Source organism: Podarcis pityusensis (assembly GCF_964106645.2).
Source record: "Podarcis pityusensis genome assembly, chromosome: 4".
Classification (NCBI taxonomy): Eukaryota; Metazoa; Chordata; class Lepidosauria; order Squamata; family Lacertidae; genus Podarcis; species Podarcis pityusensis.
The window spans coordinates 96725411-96738759 of record NC_138027.1 but is presented as its reverse complement, the minus strand read 5'-3'; positions in this window follow the sequence as shown (position 1 = coordinate 96738759).

Below are 13349 nucleotides of genomic sequence, written 5' to 3'. Positions count from 1 at the left end.
ATGGGGTCACGAAGAGTCGGACACAACTAAACGACTAAACAACAACAACAAAAATAAAACGGAACAATATGCCCACCCACTAACCAGCTGTGAAAAACAAAAACCGGAACACTCACACCCACCCTAGCCAAGGCCAGAAGTCCTTAATCCAGCATTTTTGGGCATCTCCCTACTCCACCCCGAAGTCCAGTGTCATGGCCAGCAGCTGCAAAACAGAAGCGAAGGGAGCTGGTGCAGCATCAAACACAGAGCAGGTAGATATAGCAAAAGTTTCCCTGCTGCTCCTCTCTTGTCACGCAGTGCTAGTTCCACCCTCTGTCACAGGATTTAGCAACAGTCAACAAAGTAGGAAGCAAAATAGAGAAGTAATCTGCATTCAGGGACGTGGATGACACTGTGGGTTAAACCACAGAGTCTAGGACTTGCCGATCAGAAGGTTGGCGGTTCGAATCCCCGTGACGGGGTGAGCTCCCGTTGCTCGGTCCCTGCTCCTGCCAACCTAGCAGTTCGAAAGCACGTCAAAGTGCAAGTAGATAAATAGGTACCGCTCCGGCAGGAAGGTAAACGGCGTTTCTGTGCGCTGCTCTGGTTCACCAGAAGTGGCTTAGTCATGCTGGCCACATGACCCGGAAGCTGTACGCCGGCTCCCTTGGCCAATAAAGCGAGATGAGCAACCCCAGAGTCGGCCACGACTGGACCTAATGGTCACCAGTCTCTTTACCTTTACCTTCATCTGCATTCACAATGGGATGGTGCTACTGAGCAGTGATCAAAGCCCATTTTCATTTTCAAAAACTGATGATCCGGGGGCCCAGCCAGCTGGGCCCTTGGAACAGATATCTGTGGCCCTGCAGAGGCCCTCCAGTGTGTGATTAAAAGTTTGCTCATGGTTTAACTTGTAAGGGAAAATCAGCAAGGCAGTTCCACATAGATTTCATGTGCGTGTTTCTGTATTGCTCAGACACATCCCAGAATTGCAAACGACTTGTGCCACAATGCCATAAGTCTCATATCGCATAGTTCTAACTAGCCATTGCAACTAGAACAAAGACCGAGAATGCAGCTTCCTGATTTGGTGACATCCCCCATGGTGAGGGCTGTGCATATTCTGACTCACGTCCTTGCTGGTCTTGTTTCAGACTCCCAAATCCCTTCTCAAAGTTGCATTTTCCAAAAGACCAGCTTGCAAATCCCCTCGTAGCACTAAAGCTCAGTGCCTCAGTCCCCAGGAATGTTGTCAACGACCTCTTCCTGCCCAGATTTTCCATGAGGAAACTGTCTGGAATGGGCAACCGTCCTACCTCAGAAGGCCATTAACGGAGAGGCTGTCGCAAGCTTGTAATGATTTGTTTTCTCCTGGAAATGAACATAAAGACCACCAGTGCCCCTAGAAGTAGCTAAGTGTATGGGTGTTGCAGAATAGACACGAAGCAGGCCTTCTAGGCAACTGATGTGACACACAAGTCCAGCAAGAACACAAAGCTCATTTCATTTCTGCAGTCCGTAATCCTTCCTGCTGCCCATCGGACTACTAGGGAGCATCCCACAATGTAGGGCTGTGCCTCATATGACCTTCCAACTAGCCCCGGTTTCTCACTGCCTAGTAACCTTCAGTTGATTCATTAGTAGGGATTAATTTTAGTAAGTGAGGGCAACATTTACACCGTAGGGTTAAATGCCTACTTCCTCATTATTGTTATTTTTAGGCTAGCGTTGCTCTCGCAGATTACAAGAACACAGGATGAACATAAATATATCAAAAATTCTTCTGTGATGTTGAAATATGAAACACATGGGAAAAAGATGGCCTTTCCTTCCAACACTGAGCACTTCCGTTTCCACGAGCTCCCTTTTATAAAAGTGTACCAAGGTTATGATCATGAAAACAAGCAAATACATTTAAATAAAAGCAGTTAAACAGGTGAACTAAAGTTATTTAAGTGGCAGGCAAACCTAAAACAATCTACATCAGGGGTCAGCAACCTTTTTCAGCCGTGGGCCGGTCCACCGTCCCTCAGACCATGTGGCCGGACTATATTGGGGGGGGGGGGGGATGAACGAATTCCTATGCCCCACAAATAACCCATAGATGCATTCTAAATAAAAGGACACATTCTACTCATGTAAAAACACGCTGATTCCCAGACCGTCCATGGGCCAGATTGAGAAGGCGATTGGGCCGCATCCGGCCCCCGGGCCTTAGGTTGCCCACCCCTGGTCTATATTATATTTCAGAACTATGGAGTATTTTTGCCATAAACACGACCCCTTCCCTTCTACTTGTATGCAGTAAACCTGAGTAAAAAAAAATGTATTTCCTGACTTGCCTTTTGTTGTTCTAAAAGGTCAAGGGAGCTGAAGAAATATGATGTACCGCTCATCATTGGTGGGGATTCCCCCCCCCCCCCCAAGCAAGGTCTAGCTTCCTAAAGAGAACCATGTCTGGGACCCAGTAAGTGTTTCTCTGTAAGCCGAAGATGGACACTTGCCAGGGATTTGTGCAGCTTCCTGCCTCTGCTGATAAAAGGCCAGGGTGAGATAAACCCCATGTCCCTTCACAAATAGATTTCCTCTGAAGCTACCCAGGAAAAGAAGGACAGAAGCGGGAGGGAAGGGGGAAGATGGAGCCAACCGTTCTTTGCTCGTTATCAGCAAATCCAAGATTGTTTTCGAGTAAAGTTCCAGCAGTGGAAGAGCCTTTGGCTAAGTTCAGCCCCTTGTCCGTTTAGAAATGTGAGCTCCCAGCCTGGCTATTTGCATCAGCGCATGGAAAGTATGAATAAGCATATCTGATGCTGCAGCCGCCTTGTGCCGTGGTTATCAATAAGTGGCAAGGCAACATCAAGAGAGTTCGCTATTCAAAGCACTTGGTGCTAAAAGAAATACTTTTAAAACACTGGGAACGTTGTAATAGAAAAAAATGCAGAAAAATAAATATTCTCGCAGAATCCAATCCTTCCACAGCTGAGAGTCGGCAAAAACTAAAGACACCGGTTACTGACACGGCATGATTCCACCTTTTGTTAAGTCAGGCTCAAGAGTTTTCTTCAATGCAGCTAGTCAGAAGCCAGACATACCATGCAAGTCTGTGCATGTCTCCTCAGAGGTAAGTCCTGAGTAGGTCAATGGGACTTACTCCTGAGCAAGTGTAAATATCAGATCCTCTAAGTGGTCCCCCCAAGTGTCTGATATTTTCCAGGGACAATCCCAGACTTACAGTACAGAAGCCATCCCGGTTTCTGATTTGATCTCTGAATGTCCCGCTTTCCCTAATTTTATCAGAGAAAAAGCCAAGGAGATAAGTAACATTGGTACCTCGGGTTAAGAACTTAATTCATTCTGGGGGTCCGTTCTTAACCTGAAACTGTTCTTAACCTGAGGTACGACTTTAGCTAATGGGGCCTCCTGCTGCTGCATATTTCTGTTCTCAGCCTGAGGTAAATTTCTTAACCCAAGGTACCATTTCTGGGTTAGTGGAGTCTGTAACCTGAAGCGTCTGTAACCTGAAGCATCTGTAACCCAAGGTACCACTGTATACAACTTTTAGAAGACATCCGAAGGCAGTCCTGTATAGGGAAGCTTTTAAATGTTTTATTAGGTTTTTATGTGTGTATGTTAAAAGCCACCCGGAGTGGCTGGAGCAAGCCGGTCAGATGCGTGGGATATAAATAATAAAATTATTCATGTTTTTATGGAATAGGGCACCCCTATTTTCATCAGAGAAATGTTGGAGGAAATAGACTTGCAGCTTTAAGCGTTTGCATCCTGCCTTTCCTTGAAGGGGATTATTCCATTTAACCCTCCAAATGAAGTGGCAAGGTGAGTCAGATGCACAGTAACTTGCTCAAGTCACTTATTGAGCTTTAGGGCTGAGTAGCAGTTTGAGCGCAGGTCTCTCTAGTCCAAGCAAAAGGTTCTCTACTGGCTCTCAGATGGAACCACGAGGTATTTTGAGCCTCAGCGCTGAGATCATCCTACCTACAATGTCACTCTGCCCCTCCCCACACAAAGAGCATCGGCGTGGGGCCTCTGTTTCCTCACTGGGGTGCCACTTGATTACACATCCAGATGGCTAATTTAGAGGCGCCGCTTGAACATATTGGACCCCTGCAGTTCCAGCAAGGAGGGTCTTTTAGCCAAGCAGGTCAACGTTGTGGCAGAGATGGATGCATGATCAACATGGGCTGTCCAGCCATAACGTAGTGCAAGCTGTTTATGTTATCCTACCGCCTGATCAGCCTTATGGTCCCCAGCCCTTGCACTCACCCTATAATTCATGTGTGTGGCACAATCTATCTTTGTCAATGTGTGTTGTATGGCTCTTCTCCAGTAGCGTGCAAACATAAGACACAACCGTGAAAGCTAAGATTATATAAAATAAAATAAACCTCTGTCCCGAGTAAAGACCATTTTACACCTTGATGTAGCAGGGCAAACCTGTATTTGTCACCAAGTGTGCACCTGGCAAGTATACAGTGGTACCTCAGGTTACAGACGCTTCAGGTTGCAGACTCTGCTAACCCAGAAATATTACCTCAGGTTAAGAACTTTGCTTCAGGATGAGAACAGAAATCGTGCTCCAGCGGCGCGGCGGCAGCAGGAGGCCCCATTAGCTAAAGTGGTGCTTCAGGTTAAGAACAGTTTCAGGTTAAGTACGGACCTCCAGAACGAATTAAATACTTAACCTGAGGTACCACTGTACATCTGATGGGTATACTTATATGAGACACATCTTTGCAAAAATGTGCTCGCAATTTTCAACATTTACTATTTAATGCATCATTAGTATGGGTTTTTCACTATCATGGGCTATTGCATAATAATAATAATAATAATAATAATAATAATAATAATAATAGTAATAGTAATAATTTAACTGGCTGGGTTGCCCCAGTCACTCTGGGCAGCTTCCAACATATATTAAAAGATAACAAAACATTAAACATTAAAGAAGCTTCCCTATACAAGACTGCTTTCAGATGGCTTGGTGATCGGATAACTCCATACCCTCCAACATTTCTCTGATTAAAATAGGGGTGTCCTAAGGAAAAATGGGACATTCTGGGATCAAATCAGAAACTGAGATGGCTTCTCTAAATCTGGGGCTGTCCATGGAAAATAGGGACACTTGGAAGGTCTGCATTAATTGCTGTAAGATGTGGGACTATTCACCCACAATATGGTCATAATATGATTGTTAATGTAACGCTGGGTGGGTGAGGTCCAATTTGACTATGGCATTTTTAACCAGTGTGAGATGCTATTTCAGAACCCGTGTGAGAAGCCTCACATAAGTTCTACTGCTGAAAATCATGCAGTGTAGGCGTTATATTAACAGTCCAGTAGCGTAGCAGATTGATACCCGATCGAGAGTCTGTGTGGTGTAGTGGTTAGGGGGTTGGACTTGTACCTGGGAGACCAGGGTTCAAATCCCCACTGCCTCTCAGCCTAACCTACCCGTTGTGGAGGTTAAATGAGGAAGGGGAGAGCCATCTTGAGCAACTTGGAGAAAAAGGTAGGATATAAATACAACAGACAAACAAACGAAGAAAAATACCTGAGAATGATGTCACGACCTTCCTACGGTGACTGATAAAGAGACCTGTGCATCTATAAAAGCCTGAACACTTTTACACCAGTAATGGGGGAACTCCTTCAAAAGGCCAGCAAGGCCTTTCTGACAAACCACACCCACTTGTCACTTAGGTCATCAGATGTCACCTGTCAATCATACCTGTCGATGCATGGGTTCTTCCCTTGCTGCATCTCACATAGCCTTACAGTGGCACCGCCCCATGAGTTACAGTACCACATTGGTCATCTCTTTGTGTGTCATCATGAGCCTTTCGTAGAGTCTTTTTTCCTTACGCCTATAAATGTTGGTTCACTGAAGTTATATGGCTACACTTTGGGGGGGGGGGTATTGTTTGGGTTTAACATAGAAACAGCAGCATCTATACAAAACAATTGGCACTAAGAGTTCATGAACATGAGGCTCTCCCAAATTCCATCCTGGTTAACAGATGGATGTAAGCTCTGTAAGTTGTGTCTAATCATTTTCCGAATTCATTTATAGCGTTAGCTTTTCCCCGGCAATGGGGAATACACCTCTGTTCAGTTGTGTGCTGCCTTAAAAACACTTCCTTCTGTTTCTTCTGTTATACAGCATTAATTAACATACTTTTAAAGAAATCTCGAGGTTGCTCCTGGAACGGATAATTCTTTAATACTGAGCAGCAGATGGGCTGTGGGCTGCACTTGCTTGAGTAACACTTGCTGAAGTGCCACAACGTCCTTCTGGATCTTCTAAGAAAAATGCTCAGGTGGGAAAGCATTTTTCAAGACTAGGAATCTTCTATATTCAGCAGGTCTTCTATAGCAACATTTGATCAAGTGGGACACATCTCACCAGTATCAGCTTTGAGGGCTCCTTCTAGTTTTGGCACCCATCTGGGTTGTCAAATCTCTTTAGGGATACTGGTAGGAACTTGCAGGCACAAGGGTCACACGCAGGCTTTAGCCTAATTTCACGTGTCTCTCGTCATCGTCAAAAACATCATCTGGACAGCTTGCCTGAGACTTAGGGATGATGAGGTTGCAGAAAGAGAGAAAGAGCGATACAATCTGCCTAGTCCACCTGGTTCTAACCCACCATCAGCTCCAGCTCCTGACTGACTTTCCCCATGGGTCAGTAGCCCCTCAGAGGAAACAAGCTTCCATTTCTGCTTTAGGGACTGGGCTGTCCAGCAGGACAAGGCAGCAGAGAGACTGCAGTAGCATTAGCAAGTCATGACAACGAGAGCTCAAACAATTTCTCCCCAATTTTGGGATTTTCAAATGTTGGCTTTGGATACCAAAATCTGACCTGAACATTCAGACTTAAGGAACTTGGAAGGCCTGTTTTTCTCTAATTCCCCTGCCTGGCAGAGGGCAGTTTGGCTTTGATGGTTATTATAATTTCATTGTCTCCAGAAAGTGCTTTCATCAGGGGTATTCAACGATGTTTTATGTGTAGGCTCACTGAAGTTAATCAACATGATGAAGTTAGGTATATTAAGTAGGACTACTCTGAGTAAAATCTAGTTGAATACCATGTGCAGAGAAACACCTAGACCTTATCAAGCATCATTTGTTAAGTTTCTGAAGTCACTCTCAGGTGTGCTTTTCTTTCTTTTTAAAGAAGTGACTCTCTCTCTGAACATCTATGTTAATTGGCCTTTAAAAGTTCACCCAGTGAGCAATATAAACAAAAACCAAGATTATATAAACATTTGCATGGCAAAATGTGTACAAGAAAAACTACGCAAAGAAAATACAGTAAAGGCCCTAGCTAAATACAGTGATACCTTGGGTTAAGAACTTAAATTCGTTCTGGAGGTCCGTTCTTAACCTGAAACTATTCTTAACCTGAGGTATCACTTTAGCTAATGGGGCCTCCTGCTGCCGCCGCGCAATTTCCGTTCTCATCCTGAAGCAAAGTTCTTAACCTGAGGTACTATTTCTGGGTTAGCAGAGTCTATAACCTGAAGCGTCTGTAACTCGAGGTACCACTGTATATATAATTACCAAAATTCTAATCAAATGCAGTTGAAATGAACATAAATACAGCATTTGTGTGTCTGTGTAAGCATGCAGTTCAAAACAATTAATATCTGCTCATTCATCCAATTGGCCATGGGTTTTAGAAATTCCCAGTATAGTTCTGGCAAGAGATCACTTTAATAACCTGTATTGGCTCCTCCTTAATCATGGAATGGCTTATCCATGACAACGATCAGCATACAATTTCGTTAAGTGATCATAAGCTGTGGTTACATTGGGGGTGTGACTGAAGACAATAAAAAAGGTTAACATGTCAGGAAAACTGATCAAGCATTTCCGCTAAAACTTTATTTTCGTTTGGAAAGCACTGAAGACCTGTTTATTGAGCATCCATCCTGATATGTTTGCAGGGAGTTTAGATGATCAAGAAAATGCTATTTCATACTTTCCAGGGCTTTTCCACATCACTTTCCTTGTCACAAAAAGTCTGTGGGGGGAGGGATGTGGGCTGTTGTTGTTGCAGAGGAGCTCCAAATCAGCTGTAATTGTGCAACCTGAATTTGCCAGTATGTGCTTGAATTCCACCTGAAAATAGTATGCCCTTGGACTCATAACTGAACTGTCCAACAACGCATAAAAACCTGGAGCCAGCCCAATCCTGCCTGCCTGTACTGTTGAAGGGTACGATTGCCGGGTCAGTGCAGCAGGCACAGGGATATATTTTCCCAACCCACATATTTTATTTGCTTTGAGCAATGGCATTCCTCATGGATATGCCCACACATCCTCATCTTTGAGAAGATACATAATCATTACTTTTGAGTGGATCTGTTTTTTTTTTTTTTGTTGCCACTGCCTTTTCCTTCACTTAGTTTAAAGGGTATGTATGTGTAATTTAGGAATGCATGAAATACAGTGCTACCTTGGGTTACAGACGCTTCAGGTTACAGACTCTGCTAACTCAGAAATATTACCTCAGGTTAAGAACTTTGCTTCAGGAAGAGAACAGAAATCGTGCAGCAGTGGCACGGCAGCAGCAGGAGGCCCCATTAGCTAAAGTGGTACCTCAGGTTAAGAACAGTTTCAGGTTAAGAATGGATCTCCAGAATGAATTAAGTTCTTAACCCGAGGTACCACTGTAATATAAAACAACAACAACCCATATTGGTCAGATGAACTTTCCATGAGCTTTTGCTGGGTTACAAATGGTTGGCTGGCTAGTCTGAAGGGAAACCAGCACAATAAGACACTTCGCATAGCATTCCTCACTCCCTTTTTTGTTTCTGGCATGGCCACCATAGCCTGCAATATGCTGCAGTGCCCTGAATTTATTGGGCCAATAACATTTTGGAACAGCCTTGTTATACGGAATTGAATTAACATCCATCATCCACACACCTATGGGCTGTGAGGCTCCCAGAGCTTTTTACTGCAGCCATTTCCTTTAGCGCTTGCCCACTTTTGGCGAGATATCGTGTCTTTTAATCTTATTTCCTTTCCCGACTGTTACGATGGTATTGGCATTTGGATTATTGTGTGACTTAACAGGTCTCGGCTTTGCCTAATTTGCCCGTGTTTTTTAGGAACCGAATTTCTTTTATCGTTACCTGCCTGAGCTTATTTAAATAGTCGTGGCAGCTGAGTGGCTCTCCATCTCTAGTTCGTACCTGGATTGAGGCTGAACAAAGAACACTGGAAACTGCCTGAATCAGTGATCCATCTGGCAGGCAGGAGTCTCTCCCAACCCTAATTGGAAATGGCAGGAATTGAACCCAGAACATTGTGCATGTGAAGCAGATGCACTCCCACTGACCTATAGCTCTTCTGTACAGCTGAATACAGAAGACCATTTACTGAATGCTAAATTACATCATCATCATCATCATCATTATTATCATCCCTTGGGTTGCCCCAGACACTCTCGGCAGCTTCAAACACATATATAACATCAAACATTAAAAACTTCCTGATATAAGGATGTCTTCAGGTGTCTTCTAAAAGTTGTGTAGTTAAAGATCACCGTGACATCTGATGTGAAGGCATTCCACAAGGAAATCCCTATTGTTTACCCCAACCTTAGGTAGGATACTAGTTTTCAAACTGTGTTCTGGGAAACATTGGGGCTCCCCAGAAACAGCTTGTTGTTATATTTCTATGACACTTTTTACTTACATGAGTCACAAAGTGGCTTACATACAATAAATAATAACATAGCAATGGTAAAGGTAAAGGTACCCCTGACCGTTAGGTCCAGTTGTGGAAGACTCTGGGGTTGCGGCGCTCATCTTGCTTTATAGGCCAAGGGAGCCAGTGTTTGTCCACAGATAGCTTCTGGGTCATGTGGCCAGCATGACTAAGCCACTTCTGGCGAACCAGAGCAGCGCACAGAAACGCTGTTTACCTTTCTGCCGAAGTGGTACCTATATATCTACTTGCACTTTGACGTGTTTTTGAATTGCTAGGTTGGCAGGAGCAGGGACCGAGCAACGGGAGCTCACCCCGTCGCGGGGATTCAAACCGCTGACCTTCTGATCGGCAAGCCCTAGGCTCAGTGGTTTAGACCACAGCACCACCCGTGTCCCTATAATAACATAGTAGAACATCACAATTACAACATAAATCATATAAAATAATTAACAAGTCATCTGTAAAACAGCCACCTTCTATAAAGCACTATTAACGGAACAACTTAAAAATAGGGTAAACAGCGCAACCACAAGAAAAGTTGTATTACAAACTTCACAAAGCCTTACAGCATTCATAATCCACAAAACAATATTAACATCACCAACAAACTAACAACCAAAATCAAACTAAGCACTGTTGAATTCACACACACTCACACTTATTAGGGGTTTCAAACACCAACCTGAGTCCATCAAGGGACAGATGTTGTTTTATCTATTTGACTCTCCACATTATATTCAAATTATAATTTTTCATCTGATTTTTTGACAAATTCCAGGTACATATCCAGGAATTTCACTTGCTCAACAATCTCTTAAGAAGTCTCAGACTCCTATACACATCCATTCAAAACCTGGGCTAAATCTCCCACAACAAATTTAACCCAAAGCCTTTTTGCTTAATTTCCCCTTTTCCTCACTTTAGCTCCACCATCTGAGAACATAAGTCTCACAGATTAGAAAATATTGCTCTGTACTGCTGCTTCCTGACAAGATTTTGCCTCCACAAATTAACCTTTGCAAGCTTCATTACTTTTCTGTCAACTTCCCAACTACTGACATAATCAGATGTCTGAGGGCTCAATGGTGTCTTAAAGAAACACAAATGCAATAACACAAACTGCTGTGCTTGTGAGAGCTCTCCCAGATATCTTGGCATCAGCAGAATAATTGGTAGCCATTTGTCCATTGTCGACTTTTGGGGAAGGGAGTCACTTGGGCCACCATCTTAAGCTTATGATGAAGCCTTGCTCTTGTGTGGAAGGGGTCAGTTAAGATGATAATTTGGTCAGGGCCTCCAGTTCAAGAGGTAGTCAATACTTGAGATGAGCTGTATGTCTGAAATCCAGAAAGCTTTATCCTGAAGAAGCGGATCAGTAGCAGAGGATCAAGTATGCAAGCGCTCTTGTAGAACAACAAATAGGAAGATCAGTGACTAGAATAAGGTTAGCAGATGCCCAAATAATTCTAATAGTTCAAACCAGAGAGATGACTCAGGAATTTGCTTAGAATCATAGAATCATAGAATCATAGAATCATAGAGCTGGAAGAGACCACAAGGGCCATCGAGTCCAACCCCCTGCCAAGCAGGAAACACCATCAGAGCACTCCTGACATATGGTTGTCAAGCCTCTGCTTAAAGACCTCCAAAGAAGGAGACTCCACCACACTTCTTGGCAGCAAATTCCACTGTCGAACAGCTCTTACTGTCAGGAAGTTCTTCCTAATGTTTAGGTGGAATCTTCTTTCTTGTAGTTTGGATCCATTGCTCCGTGTCCGCTTCTCTGGAGCAGCAGAAAACAACCTTTCTCCCTCCTCTATGTGACATCCTTTTATATATTTGAAGATGGCTATCATATCACCCCTTAACCTCCTCTTCTCCAGGCTAAACATGCCCAGCTCCCTTAGCCGTTCCTCATAAGGCATCGTTTCCAGGCCTTTGACCATTTTGGTTGCCCTCCTCTGGACACGTTCCAGTTTGTCAGTGTCCTTCTTGAACTGTGGTGCCCAGAACTGGACACAGTACTCCAGGTGAGGTCTGACCAGAGCAGAATACAGTGGCACTATTACTTCCCTTGATCTAGATGCTATACTCCTATTGATGCAGCCCAGAATTGCATTGGCTTTTTTAGCTGCCGCGTCACACTGTTGGCTCATGTCAAGTTTGTGGTCAACCAAGACTCCTAGATCCTTTTCACATGTACTGCTCTCAAGCCAGGTGTCCCCCATCTTGTATTTGTGCCTCTCATTTTTTTTGCCCAAGTGCAATACTTTACATTTCTCCCTGTTAAAATTCATCTTGTTTGTTTTGGCCCAGTTCTCTAATCTGTCAAGGTCGTTTTGAAGTGTGATCCTGTCCTCTGGGGTGTTAGCCACCCCTCCCAGTTTGGTGTCATCTGCAAATTTGATCAGGATGCCCTTGAGTCCATCATCCAAGTCGTTGATAAAGATGTTGAATAAGACCGGGCCCAAGACAGAACCCTGTGGCACCCCACTAGTCACTCTTCTCCAGGATGAAGAGGAACCATTGATGAGCACCCTTTGGGTTCGGTCAGTCAGCCAGTTACAAATCCACTGAGTGGTAGCATAGTCAAGACCGCATTTTACCAGCTTCTTTACAAGAATATCATGGGGCACCTTGTCAAATGCCTTGCTGAAATCAAGGTAGGCTACATCCACTGCTTAGAAGGACAAACCTCCAATATTCATTCCAATACCGCTCGCAAACCCCAAAATGGTTGCCATTGGAAAGTCCTGTACCGTAGTGTCCAAGCTGATATATTTTAATGTCCATATATATTTCATAATGCTGTATCTATTTGTCACTGTGCTTTGCTTTGCTTCTTCCATTCTGTTATTTGTTTCTGGCTCCTGAGGTGAAAAGGAAGCTGTGGTTTACATGCACAAAGTTGTATAAACCTAATCACAATTTGAAAACATGGGAATTGGAAATCTAAGGCCCATGAACCAGGTATGGCTGACCATGTTTCTCCCCACAGAAAAGGTTTCTTCTAGAAAAACCAGTCCCTGAGTTGGGCACAACTGGGAACTCCATGAGTCTGCCTGAGCCGGAGAAAGATTGGTGGAGCATGTTCTATGGGCATTAAGATACCTGATCCAGTGCCAAGAACGAAATACCGTACTGATTTAAATTATTCCCCTCCATTTATACAGTATTCACACAGGGGGGTGGACTGAAGCTATCTATTCCAAACATGTCTTCACCCAGAAAATGAGGGCTATATTAAAATGGCAGAAAGGACCTTTGTTTACAGAATCTATTCAACATACAGTATAGAGGATTGACGCCAAAGATGGTGGATGTTTGTTATAAGAAAAACAGGCTGGAGAGCTCTTCAGATTTTAATGGCCCATTGCATTAGGGTTAGGGAAAGTCTAATTGAAAGGATTATATTTTGCATCAAGATGGATTAAGAAACCCACTATGGTCCACAGGAGACGAGGGAGAGTTACTCCATCTGACGAAGATAAGCTGTAAGGGTGAGAGAAGAACGACTTTTCAGGCTTTTCCTTGCCTTCAATTTCTCTGCTATTTAACTTTTAGATTAACCTTTCCCCTTTCCAGGGCTCCAACCATCCACAGGTGACGGCTGCTATCCT